The 26785-nt window shown below is 27.0% G+C and overlaps 1 protein-coding gene across 1 annotated transcript in view; it reads right to left on the bottom strand.

Annotated features, from left to right (window-relative positions):
* The window catches only part of LOC107437390 (transient-receptor-potential-like protein), a 264329-nt gene extending 249416 nt beyond the window's left edge, over positions 1–14913 (bottom strand). The window contains exon 1 of the mRNA XM_071188199.1: positions 14649–14913. The gene's annotated coding sequence lies outside the window, so the exon portion shown is untranslated. The remainder of the gene's footprint in view (positions 1–14648) is intronic.
* Between the last annotated feature and the right edge of the window lie 11872 nt (positions 14914–26785).

A 26785-nucleotide genomic window follows, 5' to 3' on the forward strand; every position in this document is an offset into this window, starting at 1 on the left:
ATAAATTTCCTTTCAGTTTTGTATTCTTACTAATTATATAAAAATATGAACTATAAATTTGAAAAACAAGAATTCCCGGTAAACCATTACCATATGGTTTAAATATGCATATTCTGGTTCGAATATCAGAACTATATATATATATATATATATATATATCAGATATTAGTAGGGCAGATTTCTTGGCCACCCTTTCAGGTGTACCATATGAGGTGAACCGAAGTTGCTCCCACAGTAGGGACAGACAGTACAGAGAATGAAAGGACATACCATGTCCCAGGACAACTAATGAACCATCACTGGTCCAAGACGTGTCTGAAAACGTAAACACCTGCTTATTTTCTGAAGGAAAGAGAGGTCATTTTGGAAGCACCTCTAAATTTCATCAGGCAATCCAACTATTTTTAGTATTAAAACCAGTCTTATTTCGTAATAACACACAAGATTTCGATTATTTTATTTTCCTCACTTAAATATTAATTTGTTAAAAATTATACGTACACTTTTCAATTTCAGATTGTATTTTACAAATATACATTAACAGTAGTCTTTATAGAACAGCAGTTTTTATAAAATAATATACTGGGTACTGTATATTATTTTCAGTAATTGATTAGCGAAATATACCGCAAGTGATTTTATAAATATGTCAAATTTGAATTTTTAGTCTTACTATTTAAAAAAGGGGATAGACCATTAGTTTACTTTCACTCAAAATATTCAAAATGTATATTGTTCTTACATTTTCTTAACTTTTCAAAAAGAACGTCAAAGATTCGTAGCATAAATCTTTTTCCTAACGTTGTTTTATAACGCTACAACAAAAGTTTGAAATTCATGCACAATTTTTCAATCTTCTCTGAGTTCCAAAGAACGTGAGCTATGAAAGTTTATTCAAATAAAGATTCTTTATTTTCTTCTATTTGTGAGAATTTTCCCATAGTGCCTTTCCATTTTTAAACTCTTCATTTATATCTTTTTCTCATTTCCATGAATAATGATACTTAATAGCATATTTTTCTAAATAAGTAACTTATTTAGTTCAATTGTAACTTATATATTATTTATTTCTTTTTGACATATACAATAGTTGAAGATGAATATATTAGTTGACTGCTACGAACTTCCAAGAAAAATTGTACTAAAAACCTTTCTTTCTCTAAAGTAGTAATTTTACTAAATTTTGACACATATATTTGTTATTTCTTTTTGAAAATATTAGTTGTGGCATAAATATCAGTTGATTGCTATACATTTCCGAGTAAAATGCTACCAAAAAACTTTCTTTCTATGAAGAAGTTATTTATTTTCATAAATTGTGACACATATATTATTTATTTATTATTAACATCTATATTAATTGTGACATAAATATTAGTTATCTATTACAAATTTCCAGGAATAATCCTACTCTCTATCTCACAAATTTCCAGGAATAATTCTCTAAATAAGTTACTTTTTTAAAGGAATTAGGGCGAATATATATAAGTTATCTTGTTATCATAATTATCGGTGATCTATTACAAATTTTTAAGTACAATGCTGCTAAAAAAATCTATATTTCTCTGAATAAGTTACTTATTTAATCAAATTATGAAATATATATCAGTTTTGATTTGTTATATATTAGTTATCTACTACAAATTTCCATTTCCAAGAATAAACCTACTAAAAAATATATTCCCCTAAATAAGTTACTTATTTAAGAGAATTGGAGTACATATATATAAGTTACCTTGTAATCATATTTATGGGTTATTTAGTACGAATTTCCAATACTACTAAAAACTTTCTTCCTCTTAAGAAGTTACTTATTTAACTGAATTACTATGCATATAATACTTATTTCTTTTTGGCACATTTATTAGTTCTGACATAAATAATTAAAATTTCCAAGAATAATTCTACTAAAAAACTATATTTCTCTGTACAAGTTATTTATTTAAAGAAATTGGGGCACATCTATATATTATCTTGTTATTATAATTATTGGTTATTTATTACAAATTTTTATGTACAATCCTGCTAAAAAACTATATTTCTCTGAATAAGTTACTTATTTAATAGAATTATAAAATGTATATTAGCTATTACTGATTATATATTAGTTTTCCACTACAAATTCCCTAAAATTATCCTGCGAAAAAAACTTTATTTTCTGCTGAAGTTGCTTATTTAACTGAAAGTAACGGATAATTAGTTATTTTTTTCTTTTCAATATTTTTTTTACGCCCAGTTAAGCGACATACCTATCGCTCATTCAAAAATTCCATACACGCTTGCTGTTGAGTTTTTTTTCTAATTAGTTATTGATCCTTGGACGAGGCAAAGTTGTCTCAACCTTTCATTCCTTCAGTGGGTCGATAAAGTCAGTACCAAGTATGCTTGGAGAGTAAATACTGTCGGTCTCGCGTTCGGCTGACCACCCGATCGGAAAATCTGCTCTCGCACCTCAAGAAAACTGAGATGGGCGCAATAGTCCTTGGCCCTCCTTGAGCTGTCACATTACTGATGTTTTTTTCTGTTTTTTTTCTCTTCTTTCGCAATTTTTTTCCCTTCTTTCTCTTCCTTAAATCTAAACTCCAAATAAACCTTTTATTTTTTCTTTAAATTGCAACAAAATTTTTTTTTCATTTACACTTGTTTTTCATTCATCATATCCCAAAAGGACAAAAGTTTTGTATAAGAAAAAAGAAAAACAAGAAGAAATGCGAAGTTGCTGCATTCTGCTATTCTGTTTAAAAACGAAATTTTATTCTCGCCAAATTTCAAAATTCAAAGAGAATGATTAAAAAAAAAACTTGAAAATATAATGAAATTTGAGCATGATGAAGATAAATCAAAAATCACTTCTTATTTCATAATGGAATTTTATAAAATTTTCTAATCTTTATTTCTTTTTTATAATTGAAATCAACATTGTTACTGATCGCAAAAAAATACTAACATTTTTTTGTGTAATCCCTAATTAAATTTAGATATATTTTACAGTAAGGTTACTTAAGATAAATCAAAAATCACTTCTTATTTCATAATGGAATTTCATACAATTTTCTAATCTTAATTTCTTTTTGGTAAGTGAAACGGACGTTGTTTTTGATCGTAAAAAAGGACTAAAAAAACTTCGTGTAATCCCTAATTCAATTTCGATATATTTTACAGTTATCGTATACTTACGATAAATAAAAAAATCCCTTCTTATGTCATAATAGAATTTCATAAAATTTTCTAATCTTTATTTCTTTTTGTTAACTGAAACGGACGTTGTTAATGATCGTAAAAAAAAGAATAAAAAATTTTCGTGTAATCCCTAATTCAATTTCGATACATTTTACAGTGAGGTTACTTACGATAAATAAAAAATCACTTCTTATGTCATAATGGAATTTCATAAAATTTTCTAATCTTTATTTCTTTTTGTTAACTGAAACGAACGTTGTTAATGACCGTAAAAAAAGACTAACATTTTTTTGTTTGATCCCTAATTCCATTCAGAGATTTTTTGTAGTAAGGTTACTTACGATAAATCAAAAATCACTTCTTATGTCATAATGGAATTTCATGAAATTTTCTAATCTTTAATTCTTTTTGATAACTGAAACGGACATTGTCAATGATCGTAAAAAAAGACCAACATTTCTCTGTGTGTAATACAGCATAAATAGATTGTTTGTTTGGGTGAATATCTACTCTTTGCTTATAGATAATAGTTTCTGCAAGAGAAACCAGCCATTCTTCCAAGTGTACTTCTAATAAATGGGAAACATGTGCCAATGGCAAGGGCAAAAAAGAACTAAAATTATAGTCAGTCAACCTTTCATCGATGAGTCCCTTTTAGGAACTTCTAACACACTTTCATTTCCAAGAAAGCTGTCTTGACTGTAGAATTGTTGAAGTATTTGGAAATAATTTATGGTATCTGACTAGTTTCGACAGCTGCTTTTTAAATATTAATATAAATTTTAAAATGCTAGTTTATTTGTTTTATAATGTGCAAAAATATTATTGTTACTATTTTAAATGGCCCTTTTTAGGTAGAATGAGGCATGTTTTTGCATCTGAACACTGTTAAAAAAATTCTATCACCTGAAACAAAATACCCTTTGAGGAATTTATTGAGAAGGCTATCAACTATGTTTTTAACTATTATCTTGAAAATAAGTGCATATATTGCTGAGTTAGGAATCATTGTAGTAAAAAAAGCAAATTTTTAAAATTTTCCGCACTCGTCTTTGCGAAAAAAACATGCATAAGATTTGAAATTCTGCTTTTTTCTCTCAGTCTATAGTTCAAAACATGGGTGCTACAATCATAAACACTCATTAAAAATTGTAGACAATAATTTTAAAAGCAATTTGAGGTACCGTGATTAAGGTGGTGTAAAATGGGAAAAATCAGATTGGGAGATAAACGATTTTAAGGACTTCAAATCATCAGTCTGTCCACCGTTATCACCTTGCACTAAAACTGCTATAACTTTATGAATAATTGGAATAAAAACAATAGTAAAGTATTTTCAGAAAGCTAAGTGCACACGGCTTCTGAATTTATAATAGACTCAATTTCAAAAATTTTGTCCAAAATCATTTTTTGTACAAGAATTTCTGTACTACAAATATTGCATTTGCAAAGAAGCTTAAACAAATTTTTGTTCGTAAATATTGTGAATTTTTCTTTTTATATGTAACTAATGCTGCATTTATTTTAACTATAATTTTGAAAAATGTGTCATTTAACAATGAAAGTTTTTTAAATTAGAAATAGTGCTTGATACTTCAATTTACATTTAACAACACTTTATTTTCTCACAAGTGTGCTTTTTACGTAATCAGAAATCAACTGAAAATACAAAGTGAAAAGTATTTAAAATAGCTCTAATTCACACTGAATTGCATTTGTATTCTAAATCATTTAATTTCAGACACTTCCCTCATTCCTCAATGGCGTGACAGCACCGTGTGGGCCTTGGCCTTACTTAGAATTTTATTCCAAGCTGTCCTATAACACGCCGTGGCTCTCCATTCGGTTCATTACCACACTTACATTTACGAAATGTTAAAGCTGTTTTCTTTTACATTTTTATAAATAATTAATTAATAAATTTTCACTTTTATATCACAACACATTTGTTAAACAGAGGAGATAGATTTCATAATAAAGCGTACTAGTCACCACTTTGAACATATCTAGTATTTTTTTTATTTATAATTGAAATATTTATCTTCCTTTCAAATGACATAGAATCTAATTTAGAACACTTTAAAAACATTTTTTTCTTAAATAAATTATTTTTTGTTCGCACAGCACCGTGGCGTACATTTTGTTCATACTGGTTCAGCAACCCTATTTTTACCACAAAATTTCTGATCATAATTTTTACAGTAATATTTATTTAATTACAGTGACTCAGTAATTTTACAGTAAATATTGCTGAAAAAATTACGGTATATCAGTTTTTTTCCATAAAATTTTACAGTAAAATTGCTTTTTTTACGGTAAAAAATACTGCCACTCAGAGTGTCGGAACTTTTAACCGTAAATTGATCCTGAATTTTTTTTACTGTACAGCTCCATTCTTCAGGACTAGATTGAACACGTCTCAAAAGTAAATGTAAAATCAAAAAGAAAGAAAAATCAAAATGGAGCTAATTTTAATCTAAAAATAGTGTTAATTAAAAATTCTTGAAAATTTTTTGTTTAGAAATTACGGTCTTATAAATATAAAAATGCTAACTCTCGTTTTAATGAAAGATTTCCTTTGAATATTTAACGTGGTGACAAATGTTATACTTCGCTTATTCATTTTTGATATAATAAATTTGACTTACACTGATAAACAAAACATTTAAATTAATTTTGGTTACCTTTATTGTTATTAAAACAGCACTTTAAATATTGTATTTATCTACAACTTCTACATCAATTACTATTCGAAAATTGTATCTGGGTACCTATTTTTCAGGGTACTTATAGTAGAATGGTGCATTGAGAAAAAAATTATGGTCAATAATTACCAGAGTTTGGTAAAATGTACCGTGTTTCAGGCTCTATGGGAATGCCAAATCAATACGCTTTAGTAATAATTTTAGTAAAATTAATAATATATGGTTTTATAATATGTGGTAAAATTTGTTCAATGAGGTAATATTTAGTAATTTTTATAGTGATACCTTAGAGCATGGCATGAAAATCACTTATTCGGTTAAATTTACTTTTCAGTTTAGAAATTTTTACTAAATGCATGGTAATAAGAACTATAATTTTAAAATCCAGAACTTTCGGTAAACCGTTACCATATAAATGAAAAAAATTATCAAATGAATTGTTTGAATACCATATATTTTGGTTTTATTTACCAGAAATATGATTTTTATTTCCAGAAATGTCAGTACCTTATAGAACGGTAATTTTACTAGATTTTCCCCCTCATGGTAAAGAGAAAGAGGAATGCTTTTATTATTCAATACATTTATATCAACCACTATTTCGTAAAATGAACATGTTTTCATGAGAACTGTACCCTACGAGACCCCTAAACTTTGAAGTCGTATCGTTAAAAAGAAAATTTCTGCTAGCATTAACACAAATTCACTGCCACAAAAAGTAGCATCAAAATTCTGTTAACATTGACTTGTTTCCAGTATCCTCAAAAAGTCATTTGTTCGATTAAAATCTTTATTTTTCAATTAATGAGTTATTCAAAAGTGATTAATTATAGTAATTGATAAACATAGTCATAAATTCCTAGCGTAATAACTCCCATTATTAAAATGATGGATAAAAACAGTCTAAAATAGCATTTAAATATCAAATTTAGAATTTACTTTTCAAGCACAGAACCATAATTATTATATGACTAATTAATACTCAAGTATTTTTTTTCATGCAATTATACATAAAAATGTGATACAGTTTTGCCCATTTGCCTTAATTTACAGAGAAATATTACGTGGATAGTAGTAAAATTGTTCCATTTGCCAATACTAGCCATCTTTTCCCTTCTTGGAAATAAGTTTGAATTATTTCCAATTAACATAGAATTTCTATATTCAGATGATGTGCTACTCTATATTAATTTTTGCTCATTTAAAAAATTTTTGAACAGCTTCCTATTTAGATTTCACAAACCTGGAAAAACATTTCTATTTTTACACCAACTCTATCATGTTTCAATATATTTTTAATACTTTAAAAATCAATTCAAAACTTACTCAGAGTATTTAAATAATTCTCAATTAGCTTTGAACTCTATCTCTGCTGCAATTTAAATTATTTTTCATTCCAAATGACAATTAAAGTGATAAATTGCGTGATAGTGCACAAACGTTCAAAAACTTTTAAACAAATATTTGAAATATAATTTAGAAGAAGCTACTGTGCTTTAAAATTATTCCAATTGTTTCTCATTTCTACGCTATTAGAAATTTCTCAGAAAAATGGTTAAATAACAATTTATTTAACTATTATTTTGCCATATTCAACCAAAACAGTAAAACAACCATAAATAAGTTGGTATTCAAACTGTGAGATAAACCATTTATTAAATGCTTTCATCTAATACGGTTAAATGACCAGAAATTTATCGCACCAATTAGGCCTACCTGATAAAGTTAATTAGAAATGAGTTCCTTAAAACTGGTAACATATTATAGCAGACAAGACTAATCTGTCAATCTCATGACCGATAGAACGGGGATTCGAGTAGTGACTTTGACAACACAATATTTCCCTCATCTCCTTCAACACATGAGAAGTTTTAAGCGCTCCGCTCACCCCAATTTGGGACCTTGGGCTTTCAGAATTCACGCATATACGGCAGCAACAAAAAGCTGCTTAACACAAAAAATTTGGTATTTCCCATCTCTGACAATGCGTGAAACAACCAGATAAATAAATTAAACCACACTCCATGGTTCATTTGACAAAACATAACTCAACTCCAACCTTACTCCAATGCCCATTACCTGGCGAAAAGCCATGCTCCAGTGTCCAGCTTAATTTATTTTTTACGGTTTTGAAATCATTCTCCTCGTAGCAAATGGTTAAACTACCGAATAGTTTTGCCTTCATGGTTTTCTAACTATATTAGTTGTAAACTGCTTAAGTCCCGTAAAGGTAAAAAATTTTCTTTACCGTGAACTTTAGACTGCTGCCGGTTACTTCATCGGAATTTTAGAAAGAAAATTCCAACACTGTATATGCATTGTAATGTAAGATGCTCTTTATGTAAATATAAAGCGTAATAACTAGTTTAATCCATACTAAAAATGAAATACATTTGTTAGTCAAACACCATTGCTTAAATTTTAGTTACTTTAAAAATTCAAGAAATTATTGAATAAATAGATCATTTAAATATTCAAATCAAACAAAAACAGTTATGACAAATCATTTCACATTAATCTCTGAGCTTCTCTCTACTTATAGAAAAACAGACAAGAAATTTCAAATACAGACGGATGTTAAACGTGGAAGGAAGAGACAGGTAGTTTTTCACATCATAAAGAGAGATAAAGGTTTGTTCTTGGTTGTCAATAACCATCACTAGCTTGTCAATAACACGTCACTAACTTGTACTTTAGAAGCTTTGTTTTGACTTTCAAATCCAAAACATTAACTTTATTTTAAAATTTTGTTTTACGCTATTGTCATTTGTTATACGTCTTCAAACAATTTGTATGAGTTTTGAAAGATACTCTAACATTTTTTTTCTTTTTTTTAATCGATTCTAAAATTTTATTAATTTTAAAAAAAGTTTTATTTGTAATATATTTTGGGGATAATTTTCATTGTTAAATTATTTGCTTAACTAATTTGAATTTTATTTCGCAGAATTTTATTTGAGGCAATATCATCCATAAACAGTTTTTTTGCAGTCAGTAAATTCTTAGATAAACATAGGAAAAATACAATTCGTTATTTTATATCTTTACACAATTAACATTAGATTAATTAAGTTTATATGCCTTACGAAAACTAGTTCTAATTCTAAGATATTTGTTATGACTATTTTAAATTGCTGGATCATATGTTTAACAAATGAATAATTTATTTTCATCGATTAGCTGTATTTTATTTGCGACAATAAGACTCATAATATTTTTTCCTATATAGGTATCTGATATCTTTGCACAATTAACAATACATTAACCAAGTTCATAAGTCTTAACTTTCTGAAAAAAATTTCACTGGGTGCCTCATTTGTAAAATTCATTTTTACTGTAAAATATTATACTGTAATTTTTACAGTAAAATTTATTTAATTAGAGTAATTAAAAGATTTTACGGTAATTATTACAGTAAAAATTACGTTATATCAGATTTTTGTTCCAAAACATGTTCCGGTAAAAAGGAATTTTGCTGTATAAAGCAATGACACCTGAGTACACCTGTCCTTTTTACCACAATTTTTAAAGTGTAATGCTTGAATATATAATCAGTTGTTGCATTATATGTTCAACAAAAGATATTGTACCTCTTTTCTTTGTATTACATTTCCTTTAATGTTTCCCTTTATTATTTTTAATTCATTTAATGCTCACATAAACATAGGAATAATGCAGTTTAGACATTTCTTTATTTTTACCCAAATAAAACAAAAAACAAGCCTAGTTTATCGACATTAATGTCCCGTGAAGAAGTTTCAATTCTTTCGTTCTATATGCTTTAGATCCTTTTAATTGTTGCATCACATATTTAATAAATAAAATTGTTTTATTCATCATTGAGATAAAATTACCCATTGTTATTTTTTATTATTATTTAGTTTTTACATAAACACAAGAAAAATGTTCGATATGTTTCGGATATTTTTATCGCACATATAGTGTTGCATTATATGTTTAACAAATCACACTTTTACTTCTATTTACAGCATTTTATTTAAGAGAATATTATCCGGTTTTCTGTAATCAATTTTAGTTCACACAATAAGATGGCTAAAGTAATTCAAGTATCTTATCTATCAACAAAAGATTAACCCAGTTTAACTACATTAACCTTTAATAAACAAATTTGAATAGTTCCGAGATAAATAACATGCCTACCTGAGATAAGCTTGTGTCGCCACGTGTCAACAGAATTAATAATTTAGGAAAGCTAGTCTGATGGTTGTTGAATTTGCTTAGATAGTGCGAGATAATCTTTTATATAAATGCTTGATTTGCGAGATAATCTTTTATATAAATGGACTAAAACACATTAGTTCTATCTTATAGTTTGCTCAAAAAGCTTTATTAAGCTTCTTACTATTACTTAAGTTACTTTTATAATTCTAAATATATTTTTATTATATTAGTTTTTCCTATTAAATTCTAATATCAAATTCATTTTCTGAATGCACTTTATTTTCATAAAAAATCATATCTACTTCTAATATAATCTAATATAATCTAAATATAATCATGTCGCGTGAAAAAGTTTCGATTCTTTCGTTCTATATGTTTCAGGTCATTTTAATTGTTGCATCGCATATTTAATAAATAAAATTGTTTATTTCATTATTGAGGTAAAATTACCCACTGTTATTTCTTATTATTATTTAGTTTTTACATGAACATAAGAACAATGTTTGATATGTTTTGGATAATTTTATCGCACATATAGTGCTGCATTATATGTTCAACAAATCCCACTTTTATTTCTATTTACAGCATTTTACTTAAGGGAATATTATTCGGTTTTCTGTATTCAATTTTAGTTCACACAATATGATGGTTAAAGTAATTCAAGTATCTTACAAGATGGTTAAGGTGGTTAATACAAGATGGTTAAAGTAATTCAAATATTAAAGCAATTCAAGTAGGAAAGCTAGTCTGATGGTTGCTGAATTTGCTTAGATAGTGCAAGATAATCTTTTATATAAATGCTTGATTTGCGAGATAATCTTTTATATAAATGAACTAAAGCACATTAGTTCAATCTTATAGTTAGCTCAAAAAGATTCATTAAGCTTCTTCTTATGATTATTTAAGTTACTTTTATAATTCTGAATATATTTTTATTATATTAGTTTTTTCTATTAAATACTGATATCAAATTCATTTTTTGAATGCACTTTTTTCTCATAAAAACATAATTTTACTTTAGTGTCATGCAATTAAAACTATTTCATATTTGTCACAATTAGAAAACAGCATATCATTAATTCATAATTTTTAAATAATAAATAATAATTAAACTATATATATTATTATTTCCTAATTAAGTAAAGTAATTTGAGCATGCATGATCTTCAAAGCTCGTTGTGGTTAGGGTATTGTTTTTCAATTGAAATTAATTTCTAATTTCAACAATCAAAATTTGCTCTTAAAAACTCAGTCATTCATATTTTATTAATTGCAACACTAGAATTAAATTAATAAAAACTTTCCATTAGTAAAGCTGAATTATTAATGTATTATAATGTTTGAGTATTTATGAACGCAAGGTGAAAAAAAATCTGGTGAAATTACCGTACTGTATGCTAATGACATTTCTGGTAAAGCAAACTATAATTCTGGTTAATAAAGCCAAAATATACGGTATTTAAAGCATTCATTTGGCATTTTTTTTCGTTTATATGATAACGAGTTACCGGTCTGACTTTCAAAATTACAGTTCTTAATCATCACATTTAGAAAAAATTACAAAACTTAAAAGCAAATTTAACCAAATAAATGGATTTCATGCCATGATCTAAGGTACCATGATAAAATTACTAAATTTTACTACAATTAGGAACTTTTTTCACATACTATAAAACCATATTTTATTGATAATTTTACCAAAATCATCACCAAAGCTCTTCGGTAAAAATTACCGAGCTTTTTGGATTTCCCATAGAGCCAGAAACACTGTAAATTTTATCATATTCTGGTAGTTTCTACCATACTTTTTTCTCAATGCACAATTTATCACTTTTTTAGTGTGAAATATTATATAAATTTAACGATGTACTACAGCCCATATATAGTATTATTAAAATAAATTATTTTGCACCTTAAAAGTCATTGTAAATTTCAAAGATTACTACTTTAATAATTTCCCTTTAGTTTTGCTTGTAAGAGTTTATTGTGATTAGCAGAATAGGTAACATCAAACCAAGGATGATTTTATTTACTCAAATTTCAGAATTACAATGTATACTCATATAAAAAGTACACTTATGAAACATGAGGAATAATACTGCTAACTTTTATAAGGGATATTACAATTGATTTGCAACCCTGGGCTTGAAATATAGTGAAAGTCGACATTTACATTTTAACTAAAAGTATTTAAATAGATTTTTATTAATTTCACATCTTACAATTTGCTTCTGTACAACAATTTATTTCTAAAAAGACCTTAATATCTGACTAACATTACTAAAAATAATTATTAAAGAATAAGGCACAATTTGTGTGTAAACGATTTCAAAATATATGTAAAAAAATTCAAAATTGTTTTTTAATTTTTCTAATTAAAATTTCTCAATCTAATACAATTATGAACATACAATTCGAATATCTACTTAATTTCAGGATCAAAAATTGATTCAGCAAATTTTTATGATACAATATGTTTTAAGTAATACAAAATTTAAATCCTAATTTTAGCAAATATTTTGTTTCTACTCAGAGCTTGCTTGTATTTTAGCATACGATGCAATAGCTTTATAATATTTTTTAATACGTAAAACACGATTTGTGTTTAAACGAATTCAAAAATTATAAAAAAATTCAATATTGTTTTCTTAACTTTCAAAAGTTCTTTATCTAATACAATTATGAATATACTATTCCAATATCTATTGAATTTCAGGATCAAAAATTAACTCAGCAAACTTTTTGTAATACATTATGTTTCAAGTAATTTAAAATTTAAATCCTAATTTATTGAATTTTTTGTTTACACCTAAAACTAGTATTTTAGCGCAAGATGTAACAGCTTTATAAAAGTTTTTTCTTTAATATTTTCAAGCAATTTTTTGCATTTTTTAGTATATCCAGAATTTTGAAAATCTTCCTGTAGAAAATATAACCAAATATTCTTTAAAAAAGCAACTAATTTGAGTAAAGTTAAAATATTTCTAATTTATGCAATTATTTTTGTATTTACCTGAAGTAGAATATGATAATTTTAATTTTAATGCTAATTTATCACTTTAGAGTAAATTTTTAGCATTTTTCATGTTAGCAGAAGCGTTAAAATTTTAAAAAATTTTAATATATTTAATAATTTTAATGAAATTACTTTAGCCTAAAGTATTTTGATTTAAAGCGAATTTTAAGTACATATTTAGAAAAATTTTAAGTATTCCTTAAAAAATTTTGAATTTGAAAAAAAAAAACAATAATAAATTTTTTTAGCGTAAATATTTTCAGCATTTTTCTTACATATTTATTAAGTTTTAAAATACAATGTCATATTATACGTAAGGCAAATGAGTTTTGTTGTTAGTTGCTAGTTTTAGCACAAAAAAGCCAAATTACATCAATTTGTTGGATAAGATAAATTTTTATGAACGACTTTTTTTATTTATTTTGCGTTTTAAAAACATTGTGACATTTTCATACCACACGTGAAAGTAGTAAAATTTATGATTTTTGCAATATGAATACTCAGTCTTTTTTTGCGACACAAATCAATCCAAAACACAAAATAACAACAAACAAAATTAAAAACAAACTTGTGGCTTTTGCAGTGCAAATACTGAGTCATTTTTTTGCAACTGAAAATCGTTATAAAAAAATAGATATAAAAATGCATTTCTGACTTGAAAAATTTAAAAGAAAATATTTAAATTTTTATCTTTATTTAGGTGATCCAAGTTAATTTTTCTGTTCATTTTCCACAAAAATTTGGTTTTTATTATGATTTTTCTAGAGTGCAATGAAAATCAATAAAAAAGAGTTTTTTTTCTATTTTTGATTCGACAGTTTTAATATCATAACACAAACATTTTTAAAAAGTTTTTTTTTATTAGTATTATTTTATTAGTATTATTTTATTAGTATATAGTTTTTTTCATTAATTAGAGAATAATACGTTTCTTGTTCCTGCATTGCAATGACATGGTTCATTTTGATGACAAAAGTTTACTTTAAAATCTACTATTATTTTTATTAAAGAGCTTTTAATATAATTTTTTTTAATAAAAAAGCAGATTAAATGCAACAATTAAAAAATTTTCCATAAACAAAAATCGTTTTTCCTTCTTTGTTTAAAAGTACTTTAATTTTCGCTGCACAAAATATTCATTTTAACAGTAAAAACTGTTTAGACGATGAGAAACTTTTTTATAAAATTTTTTGTGTTTAAATATACTTTAATTTTTTTTTATTTTAATGCTAATATATATTAGTTTTAAGAAAAATTTTTAAAAGAAAGTCGAAAAATTATAACAATAGTTTAAAAAAAATTAATGATAAAAGTTATATTAGCATTTAAGTTTGGGAAAAAAACAACAATAAGAAATACATAAACATACATTTCTATAAAAAATGGAATATTTATCTATAATAACAATATCAATTTCCTGCGAGAACTGACATTAAAAATTAACGCATCTTTGTACCTCTTATAATTTTACTATGATTATAAAATAACAATAGGCATTTTTAACTAAATTAATAATTTTTACATCAACAAAAATAATTAAAAGTTCAAACTATGAAAAAACTTACCTAGTCGCAGAGTTTTCTAACAGATATCAGTGCAAGCAACAAGCAGTTAAAGAACACCGACATACGACCAGAAAACAAAATCAAAACTCTCAAAACTCGCGCGAATAACTACAAGAAGAAAAAAATATACAAAAGTTAAAAAGCAGCGTTTGTTGTGAAGAGATTCGTCGTGCTTCCGGTTCTCTAAAGTGAAGTGCACTTCCACAAAAAAAGAAAAGATAGGAAAACGAGAAAAGACGGGAAGGTGCGTGTGCAGTTCATCCGTAGAAGTGCGTTTGGGAGAAAAGAACCCCAAGAGCACGGATGGAGATTTCATTGATGCGGGGAGGCGACGGTTGGAAGATGGGATCCTGCAGTCACGTGATTAGGAGCCGTCCGATACGCAGAGCAAGCTGCAAAGTTTTGGGCCATCCTCATTCGCTGTTGGCCCACAACTTACTTACCCTGTAATAAATGGAGCACTGATTTCTTCGAACGTTCACATGAAGGGAACTACCTGGAGGATTTTGTTTTCAGAGAAGTAGTACAAGGAGATTAGCCAATAAACCAATATTTTGCTCATTTTTTTAACTTAAGTAGCTTAGCTTTTGTTTTCTTCACTTTCAAAGTTGGTGTTTCGGTACATTCTTTTCTCTCTAAGGAAATGGTTTTCGTTCTATTGCTTATTTATGCAATGAATTGTTTTTTTCTTTTTCTTTTTTTTAATAAATTTTAAGAAAAAAAAAGTTTTTTGATTTTCCATAGTTTAAAATATATAAATTGAAAAAAGAATATGCACAACAGGATTTCATTATAAATTTAGTTGAAATATAAAGATTGAGGCCCTTGCGCATTTTTCCCAAATTTTTCTACGTTAACGAAATTTTATTAAGATTGCAATGTAATTTTATTTTTTCTATAAATTTCTCAATTTTGTGTTTTGGAAATAAGTAGCAATTTTTTATTTAATAAAACATAAGGGCTCTAAGTTGCGCAATATTGAATGAATAATAAATAATTATAAATTATTTATTTGAGGATAAAGTAAAGAAATACTGGAATAATGAAACAATACAACAAATACATTTTTAACAGAAGGGAAACTTTGAAAGATATCTTCTAGCAAAAGTGTTAGTTTGACGTAAAAAAAATTTTTTACTCATTTTATTTTTCCAGAATTTCTGAAAACAATGGAATTCATTTTTGAGAGGCAATTAGTAGTCTTAATTTTCATAATATTTTTTGGATTATAATTTCCACTTTTTAACACGTTTTAACAAATAAAAAAGTAGTGGCAGACGCTTGACATTTTCAATAATTTTTTGTAAAGAGGAATAAAACAAAAGCATGAAAAGCGCAAAATATCAGTTAAGAAAACTATGTATCATTCAGGTTAAAAGTTTTCTGGAATTGAAAAAAAACAGCGCAAAATCATAATCTTACCACAATTTTATTTTTTTCATTCTCCTTTTTTTCAACTTATAATTGATCAAAAAAAGGCTTTCAATTGATTGGAAAATAACATTTTATTTTGAAGTATAGAAAACCAGTTTGATTTCTCTAGCATGGAGTTCCTGAAACTTTTTAATTTTTAAAATTCTCATAAAAAATTAAGCTATTAGAAGTTTAATGTTAGGGGTTCATACTAAAGTGTAAGCGGGAAAAAAATAAAAATGTTATTAAAATCTTTTTTTTTGTTAGTACGGAGTTTCTTAACTTCCATATGTATGGTACAGATGTGTTTACATTCCCTTCTGTTGCTTTGATTTTAAATAATACAACTTATAACTTGAGAAACATTGTTAGATATTTTATGAGATATAAAATTAAATAAAAAGGTCTTCTAATTGACCAGTTTAATTAATTGACTAACACAACAAGTATCATTAAAATGTGAAATGGTAGATTTTGACCTTCGAAATGAATAAGGATCAAAAACAACGAAACGAAAAAAAAATCCCAAATAGTTGTTCTAGATATACTGCAGATATTTTTAGCATACAAAAGCGAGAGTAATAGCAAAGAATAATAGCAAATATATGCATAAAATATTCCTTTCTATTTGTAAAGGTAAACATAATTCACTTCTACTCTAAATATTCTCTTAAACTGTATTTTAAACTCCTTCTTTTTCAACCTGATTAATTTTTTGTTCGCATTATTTTCTGAAAGCAGTTCGAAAGAATCTTTTTCTAGCTTTCTTTTCTTATTCTTTTAAGATACACTTTTTTTTTCCTGATTCATATAAAAAAACTATACACATACCATTTTTCTTACTGTTTGAAACACATGGAGTCATTTAAGCAAAAATCTTAAATAAGAATCTTTGTCAGTTTCGTATCATATTTTAAAAAAATAGTAAAAAATTATTTTAATTACATCATCTTAGAGAAAGGTTTTTTGTTTTAGGCAAGGGCTAAGTCATTTATTGATTAATTTTCTATTTATAACAATAATTGAATTTTGTTTTGAATAATTGAAGATAAAATAAGATAAGATATGACCAAGATAAAGATTTGAAAAAAATTTCCACATTTACCAAATTTTATCCCACATTACAAAATCATATTCCTCGTTCATTTTACCAAAATTATTATTAAAGGGCTTCGGTTAAAATTGCGAAGCTTTTCAATGTTCCCATAGGGACAAAAACAAGTTAAATTTTACCATATTCTGGCAATTTATACCACACTTTTTTCTCAGGGTGCAATGCGCATACAACTAATAGAAAAATAAACATACATTAAATAAAATAAATAAACATTATTAAATAGAACAAAATTTAAACATGTATGATATTTATTCCTACAATGAAATAATTTGAACCCAAAAATTCGATTTGACCCAAAAATTGAACAAAATAATATTTTATATTAGATGCATGCCTTTAATGAATTTCGATAATAAAAAAAACTATTCAACTATAACTACAACTTCTTTCTCACTATCAACAAATATTTTTTTTAGAAATACAGCATATGCCATTTTTTTACCCATGTCTAGTTACTAATTAGCATTAAACCCACATTTAATGTCAACTATCCACTTTTCACGGCATTGAAATACAGCTTCAGACAATAATTCATTCAAAGGTCTAATACTTAAATGGTGACGGCGGTCATTTCATAATTAATAGCAAAGTTACCGTAAATGTAACGTTTATTTAACCTGCAATCAACGTGTGACAGTCAAATTAGTAATATGATTAATACTCTAAGGTGAACAATCCGAACATATGCTTGTGATAGAAATTAGGAAATGAAATTTAATATGTCGCGAAATTACATCGATATGTTGCTACGTGCAAAGAGAAAAACTTGAATTCTGAAAAGAGTATAAAATAATAAGTGATTGTTTATTCCTGCTATTTTCTTTAATGTATGTGCATTTTATTTGACTGATATAACTGACAAGACAACTGAATTTTTCAAGTTAATCAGAAAATAGTTTAACATTCCAAATCCTATTATTTTGTGTGTGTTGGGATTATTGGATCTTGATAGAAATTAAAAAATCAAGCCAAAAAAAAATTAAGTTGCAGTGCTGACTAGAAATTTCTTAAAACTTGAATAAAATCTAATAAAATATATGGCTAAAAGTTTGTTTTAATTTTCTGTGGGCTAAAAATATACATTAAATCCCAACAACGTAACTAAAATGAATAAAAAAAACAAATAAATATTTTATTTCATCTGTCTCAAACTTTATTCTAGACGAAAATTTTCAGAAGTAATTTTGTTGAAAGTTCTGGTAAGACACCACCGGTTTTTAGGCTTTTTAAAACTATTCCTCTACACTTTTATATTCCCTGAAAATTTAGTAACACTGTATCAAGCAAAAATCTACTGTCTGGAATCTGAAGAGAATATATAATTCGATAATTATCCCTTAAAATGTAATTTCAAATGTTTACATGCACTCTCAAGAGAAAAGCATATATTTTTATGCGAAAGAGAACTGAAAGCTTAGAGCTTTTGTACTAAACATGTAATCACTTTTATAGCATAATATTAAAAAATAATATTATGACTTTTTTCGATAGATTTCTCTGGGGAATAAATTTTTTGTTGCAGTTATACAAATGCTAGATAAAGATAAGATAAAGATAAGATAAAGATAAGATAAAGTAATTCGAGTGGGAGGATTTCAAATCTGAAATTAGTCTTGATTGGTTTGATTCGTTTGCTAAAAAATAAGTCGTATATTTAAAATTTGATTTCTCAGGAACTATTCGACTAATTTTGTATTTTGGTAAGTAAAATTATATTCTTTAAAATGATTTAAAAAATTGCATGCCTTACAATTTAAAATTTTTTCTACCTTTATTAAATAAAATTTAAAAAAATAATAAATATTTACTGAAAGTTATTTTTTGCATGGAATTATCTTTGGATAAGCTAATTTTATAACTGCATGCAAAAAATTTTCAATTCGCTTAAAAAATTCTCGAGATATAACGGAGTACGCAGAAAGGAAAATTAGCATTAGGGGATCTAAACTTTCGATCGCTCTCCTGACTAAATTATTGGAACAATATTTACCAGATTGCGACTATCCCCGATATTTTTGAGGTCAAAAATTCAAATATGTTTATTCAGAGAAAGTACGTTTTCGTGTGTGATTTCTTAACTAAAATATCTGCACTAAGATCATCCCCTCGAACCATTAAGACAGAGTCCTTGAACATGAAGATTAAATGATTAAATCGGAAGTTATTCAGAAAGGTCCGTTTTTTTGCACACTGTTCAAGTCTGAAAACGTTATATATAACTGATGGTACCGTAAATGTAGCTACAAACTTCTATAGAAATTAGAACACATTATCAAGATTGAAAGTAAATAGGAACTCATACCTGAAAATGTCGTCGTACGTATTATCTGTCGTATTATCTGTTCAGAAGCACTTGACAAAGCAGTTCATAATAGGGAACCACGACTAGCGGCGTATGATGATATTTTCTGGCTTGGATTTCTATGCAATTTTTATCCCGATAATTTGCTTTAACACTTCTAAAATTTTTCGCTACATTTATGCGATCCTCAAGTATATATAGCGTTTTCAAGCTTGTGCATTTTGACAAAAAAAATAGCTAAAAACGTCATTTAAAAATTTGAGCTTAAAGAGAGAAAACTATTGCAGATTTGAAACCAACAATATGAAATTATTTAAGATCTGTTAAAAAATCTCCTGCATCAGAAAAGAAAGAGAGTTGTTTCCCTCTGTTATCTACTCTGACATTTTACCCTAACTTTGCTCACCAATAAATATTTCAGACAAAATTATGAGATTAGTTCCAAACTTCATACATTCTATCCATTAAAAAATAGTATTAGTTAAAAAAAATTAAAAAATCGAGATATTCTTTTTTTAATTAAACTATAAGCAAAGCGGCATGAAAATTTCTTAGTTTCTCATGATTTACAAAAACAACCATATCACCTAGGCAGAAAAAAATTACTTACTAATTGAAAATCTAATTGGCAGTTTTTTATTTAATGTAACTAAAAAAACACAATTGTACATTTAATGAATATGAAATACTCCTCTTTTCAAATCTTTTCTATTTTTAATTTAGAATAAAACAAAATAATTTCTAAAAAAAAGGTATGTCAATATGACTAAACAAACTTATCAATAAAAAAAATTTAAAAACATATTTCATAAAGCATTTCAAGTAACATTTTTATTAATTAAATATAAAATTGCATTGCTTGTGATAAATTGAATTTTTAATGATGTTTACTCTAACTTCCTCTTTAAATTAAAAGAAACTTTTAAATCCGTTTTTCTTCATAAAAAATTTGTTTTTATTTTAAACACATAATTCCATTGGCTTGTAATAAACTAAATTTTTAACAGTTGAAGGATTTTTTAAAAAAAAGCAAATTATTTAAATTTTAAAATTCAAATGAAAGAAAAGCTAAAAAATAACTAACTATTGTGTCATGAAATTGCTTTTAAAGCGTCAAGTTTTAACAAACATTTGTTTACGAGATGCTACATCAGATACAGTTTAAACAATTGATTAATATTTATATTTTTATATTTAAACTGTCTAGCAATGGCAAAACACATAAGAAAATGCTATATTTTTTTACTTTCATTTATCTGACATAAAGGACAAAAGGAACTGCTGTGACACTATTATACAGTAGTGAAAAATAACATTTTTACAAGTCTTTTCTTAAATCATATTGAATCTGTATTTAAAAAAATAATATTATCGCAATTTATTTACTTTTTATCAAGTCATGGCTGTAGGGTGAAAAAAAAATCTTGTGAAATTACCGTACCGTATGATGATGGCATTTTTGCTTTAAAAAATTAAACCCTTATATGCGGTATTCAAGCCATTATTTATTAATTTTCTCCGTTCATATGGTAACGATTTGTCAGTTTTCAAAATTACAGTTCTTATTACCACACATTTAACGGAAAAAAAATCTGAAGAATAAATTTAACAAAATAAATAGTTTTTATGCCATCCTCTAAGGTATCATGATTTTTTTTCCAAATGCCCACCTGGGAAATGACCTTTCGTCATACAGGTATTTGAAGGACAGATTTGTTGGCCACTCTTTCATGGGCACCATATTAAGTGGACCAACGTTGCTCCCGCAGTAAGGACAGATAGTACAGAAAATGTAAGAACACTCATGCTTTACCCGGTATAGGTATCATGATAAAATTACCAAATTTTACTCCACTTACCAAATTTTACCATGAAATTTATCACAGATTATAAAACCTTATTTATTGTTTATAAATCATTACCAGAACACTTTTATGAAAATTATCAAGTTTTTTGGTGTTCCCGTAGCATTCCAGAAACATGGTAAATTTTAACTTATTTTGATAGTTTGGGCCATGCTTTTTTTCTCAGGGCATGACACAAAAGTATGTTTAAACATGAAATAAAATAAAAGCCTTAATTTTCACTTTCAAATCTCAGTATCAGGTTGACAGTAAATACATAAATATAGCTCAAAATAAATGCTTTTATTTTAAGTTGAAGATTTATTTCTAAAACTGTATTTTATTTTAATATATTATGGAATGTTTTATTATCAAGTAAAATTATTTGTCTCTCATTTCAGTAAATCTTTATATTTTGAAAAGATTTTTTTTTGAATGAAATATGTGAAAACTTTTTGATTTGTTTTGAGTTCTAAAAATTCAAACATAACTGTCATGTGAATTCTTATGAATAATCTAAAATCTAGGTCAAAATTCTACAGGGTTTCTTACTCAATTTTTTGTTCTCAAATTCTAAAACTTTGAATCTCCATTTCTTATTATAGACTTGTCTCAATTTTGAAAGATTTTTTTAAACATATTTTTAAAGCTAGTGTTCTTTACATGTAAAATACTTTTCGAAAAATATATTCTTAAGTTGTAAAGTGCATGAAAATGGAAAAATATACCTTAATTACTTATTACAAGAAATATGGAGGAAAATTTTTGTTTTCTTTTATACAAACCTAAGCAAATATTTTATATGCTTCAAATTATATGGATTTGTGTAATTCCATCAAACCTTTACAATCATTGTTTAAAACCCTTCAGCATAATAAAAGCTATGCATGATGTTCCTTATTGACTGCTCTTAATGTATGTTTTAAAGCTCATTCTCAAAAATCAAATCAAAAAAATATACAAATAATGGTTATAAACTAATATTTAAGCAAAAAATGATCAAAAATGGTATCGATATCTGTCAAATAGATAGCAAGAAAGAGAATAGAAAAGCATCAAACCATGTCTGATTGTCAAATGATATTTCAAGGTGGTTCGAACATTCAACTTCATGACAATTGAACAGAATTTGTTGTTTTCCGTCCTGCCTTACACAGTAGTGATTCATATTTTGTTTTTATTAGTTATAACCTTTATTTATGACCCATAATGTACTTACTTTGTTGACTTACTTTTGACAGGGTTCATAAATTATGTAAAAAGGTTGATCTTACTGAACACCTTGTTTATTTAACGGTAAATATGAACGTTTAATACTCTATAACTTTACACAAGTGGTAACTAGCATGGGTTTTCCTATTATTCTATTATTAATATTCTTAGAAAAATCAACTCTTCGTTGAACCATAATATCGGTTCTTTCAACAATAATATGGCACAAATTTGCGAAAACCTTAAAAAAATGCTGAATTAGACCCTTTTTTAATCCTAAGTGAGCCGTTGTATAGTACAATAAAATTTTAGGCAGCTTAATTTGCAACATGAAATGTAATAGTTAAACACCTTGTCAAGCTTGGAAAAAATTCTCACTATTTTTCAAATCTCTAAATTTCTAAAAGTATAGAAGACGTCGAAAAATTTTTATTTCGGCTAGAAAAAATGTTTAAAATCAACATATCTTTTATTATATATAATCTACTTAACACAATATTAATATAAATACTATATAAATAAATATACAAAATACTAATATAAGTTTAATCAGAAGTTTAATCATTGAAGCAGAGTGATATGTCCTATGCAGAGTATGCCGAAATGTCCGCCTTTAGTATATATTTTTAGAAACCTAGTTAAAATTGTGTCAAAATTTATAAACATTAAAATTTGTATTTGAAATGAGAAAAAAAAGCGTGATAGAAATTTAACGAATTTCTACCGAGAAAAGTGAAATTGAAAACATCAAACCACTTTCACTGCTACAGGAAACAGAGTAATTAAAAGGCAATTGCTAATAACACCTCCGATTTTTTTACACAAGTTAACTAGTGGTCATGTTTTTCCATCCCACTTTTCTCACTAGTGATTCGAAAAATTTCGATTGCCATTTTATTTCTTGCTTGCTTAAATACTAATTTACGAACTCTAATGTCTATCGCACTTTTTTCTCTTCCCTTTTTGATAAGGTTTCTAAAAATATTTATTACGAGGGATGATTACAGAACTCAATAAATATTTTATTATTCGACTAAATATTTTATTTTTCGAGGATTTTTAAAATTATAATCTAATGTTTCGAAAGTTTGCTGAATTTTTATAGCGTTTAGAAAATCCTATTCTTCTTCTTAATTATCTATATACTTTAACTTAATTGCTCGCACTATACTTGCACTAAATTTCAATGGTGACGATTTGGTATTAATCGTTAGTATATTTCTAAAAGTAATAGTAAAAAAAGATTATTCAAGAAGGAAGAATTGAATAAACTTCTGACCAACACGGGCTTTCAATATTGTCAGAGCATCCTTCTAAGTTAGCCATCTAAGTTGATCTTTATTATCATGATCCGAATTTATCCCGCACAAAAAATAAGATTAACACTTTTATAATCTGATCACCTTGTCAAAAATGAGTCAAACCTTTCAAGTAGGGTTACTGATTATTATTCTAAATCCCGCATAAGTTGTCCAGAAATAAAAATCATAAAGTTTCCTTTAGTATTGCGTTGTATATTAAAATTTCACTGAATTAATGAAATCGCATTATGAGTTTATGAATTGAGTTGACTTTTTAATGAGTTGACCAGTATCTATATTTGAAACTATTAAGGACTTTTAAAGGAAATAGATTTGTAAGTATAAATAAAATATAAAATGATGAAATGTAGAGTACGCAAAATAAAAAACGGATCACCCTGAATAACTTTTGATTTCATGATCGGATCTTCACGTTTTAGAACTCAATCTTAAAGGTTGAAATGAGTGACCTCAAATATGCTAATTAATGAGTGCAGACGATATTAAAGTTATTAAATCAGACACAAAAACGTACTTTTACAGAATAAATATAAATTTTTTTCGATGGATTTGGATTTTTGACTGTCAAAATATAGAAGGTAGCTGCAATCTGGAAAATATGGTTCCAATAGTTAAATTAGGAGAGTGGTCAAAAATTTGGACCCCTTAGTGTTAATTTTACTTTTTACGTATTTTGCCATATATCGCGAACGTTTTGAGCAAAACAAATTTGCACGAAGTTATAAAATTTGTTTATTCAAAGATAATTCCATGCAAAATGTAACTTTTAATAAATATTTATTATTTTTAATTATTATGTTTAATAATAGTCGGAAAATTTTGAATTGTGAAGTATGTATTATTTTATATTATTTTAAAGAATTCAATTATTAATGGCGAAATGGTAAATTTGAGCGAAATCGGCTAAATAGTTTCTGGCAAATCGAATTTGAAAAATTAGATTTTTCAAAATTTGTTTCCTCGGGAACTCTTCGACAAATTTCGCTCAAATTTTCTATTTCACATGTAATATTAATTTTAATAGCATATAATATTAATTCTGTAATATTATAAATCTTTTTAACTCTGTAATCATGTAATATTACAATTTCACTTGCAATACTAATTTAATAATCTTAATTTCATAAATGCAAAGTGTTAACAAATTTAATTCTGTAAAAGAACTGTCATGATATCTTAAATAATAAAGTTTTATTAACAAAAAGTAATTACAGTGATGCATTGTATATAAAGAAGATAAATTTCCTTTCCAATTAGGGTTTGAGACTTTCAAACAAATTTAATAATACAACTTTCTATTTTTGTCGAAATGTCCAGTTTCCATTATTTCTCGCTTTATCATTTCCTAGCAAAATATTTAATTATTAAAAGTTTAAAAGTTGAGATTTTAATTATTCAGGAATTGAGGGGATATTAAATTCAAAAGTCGATACATAATAGCATTCAACGATGATCTAGAAGATTAATAACAGGGCTCATTATTGTTTCATAGATATTTCTGGAATCGTAATCTTTTGAATTCCATTGTTTAAAAACATTCATATTGAAAACAAATTTTCTAAATAAAACATTTATTGTTGAAATACATTTTGTTTTTATTACCTCATTCAGAAACGAAAATTGACTTGCTAGCTTTATTAAAAAAGACAAAAAAATTAATTAAACACAGCTAGGTAATCTGTTTCAGCAAATAAACAGAACTCAGATTAAATGTTTCTAAAATTTGGAAAAACTACTAAAAAGAAATAAATATTATTAAACCTCATCATTTACTAAAAATAGGTTTATTGTTGAACTGTAAAATCTGCACCTTAAATCATACACTGCTATGATTTTCATTCTGAAATTACGGTCTATCCAGTCTATCTGATTAACCATGATTAGAAACATTTTTTGCAGCCGACTGGCCTGTGCAGGGTGGAGGGAACTGTCCTTACATCCGAAAGATTCTGCGTTTGAATCCCGGTCAAGGCATGGATGTTCTTTCCTTCTCTGTACTATCTGTCCTCACTGTGGGAGCGACGTTGGCCCAACTTATATGGTGCCCCTGAAAGAGAGGCCAACAAAATCGCCCTGCATATGCCTGAATTGAAGGATTTTAACACAGGTGGGCATTGGAGAAAAAAAATATTGTATTCAGCCGATCTGGTGGCCGAGTGGTTAGCGTGCCTGACTGCGGAACCGCTGGTCACGGGTTCGAATCCTGCTCAGGGCATGGATGTTTCTTTCTCTCTGTGTTCTATGTCCTTTCTCCTTTGTGTGTGATTATGTGAATGTGACCCGCCCTATAAACGGGTTTGTGGTTGTGTGACTTGGGCAACGCTGCTCCACCGCCGTGGCTTCGCCACAGGTGCCCACTGGGTAACGAGAAGAGAGTAGCAGATCTGGCATTTCTGTGGCCAATGGGACAACCCCCAAGTGCCCACCATTTAAGGAAAAAAAAATATTACCGTTACAGTTTTGAAACAAGAATGGTACAAAACCATGAATACAAAACTAAACGGTTTTACAACCATTAACAGCTACCATAGTTTCTAAACCATAATAATAAAACTTAAACTGACACCGGAGCTCTGTAGGTGTTGCGCCGTTTATGAGTGAATGTTCATTTTGTATTCTAATACTCAAGGTCACTGATTGGAAAAGTGTAAGGCACTGGAAACTCTTCGTGTATCAACAATATATCGTTGTATCAATATTGTGTATCAGCAATATATCGTATAAGAAATATCGTGGTATCAACACTGGGATTCGAACTCCTGTTCCACCGGTCATGAGATTGACCAATTAGCTCTATCGGCTATAGTATGTACCCAGCTACCCGGAACAAAATGGCTGCATAAGGTGAGTCAAGTTAGCGAGCATAGAATTCTGGTTGTTAAACTATATTAGGTAAAAACAATCAATAAGCGATTTTCTCTCACTCA

Source organism: Parasteatoda tepidariorum, chromosome X2, assembly GCF_043381705.1.
Source record: "Parasteatoda tepidariorum isolate YZ-2023 chromosome X2, CAS_Ptep_4.0, whole genome shotgun sequence".
NCBI classification, from domain to species: Eukaryota; Metazoa; Arthropoda; class Arachnida; order Araneae; family Theridiidae; genus Parasteatoda; species Parasteatoda tepidariorum.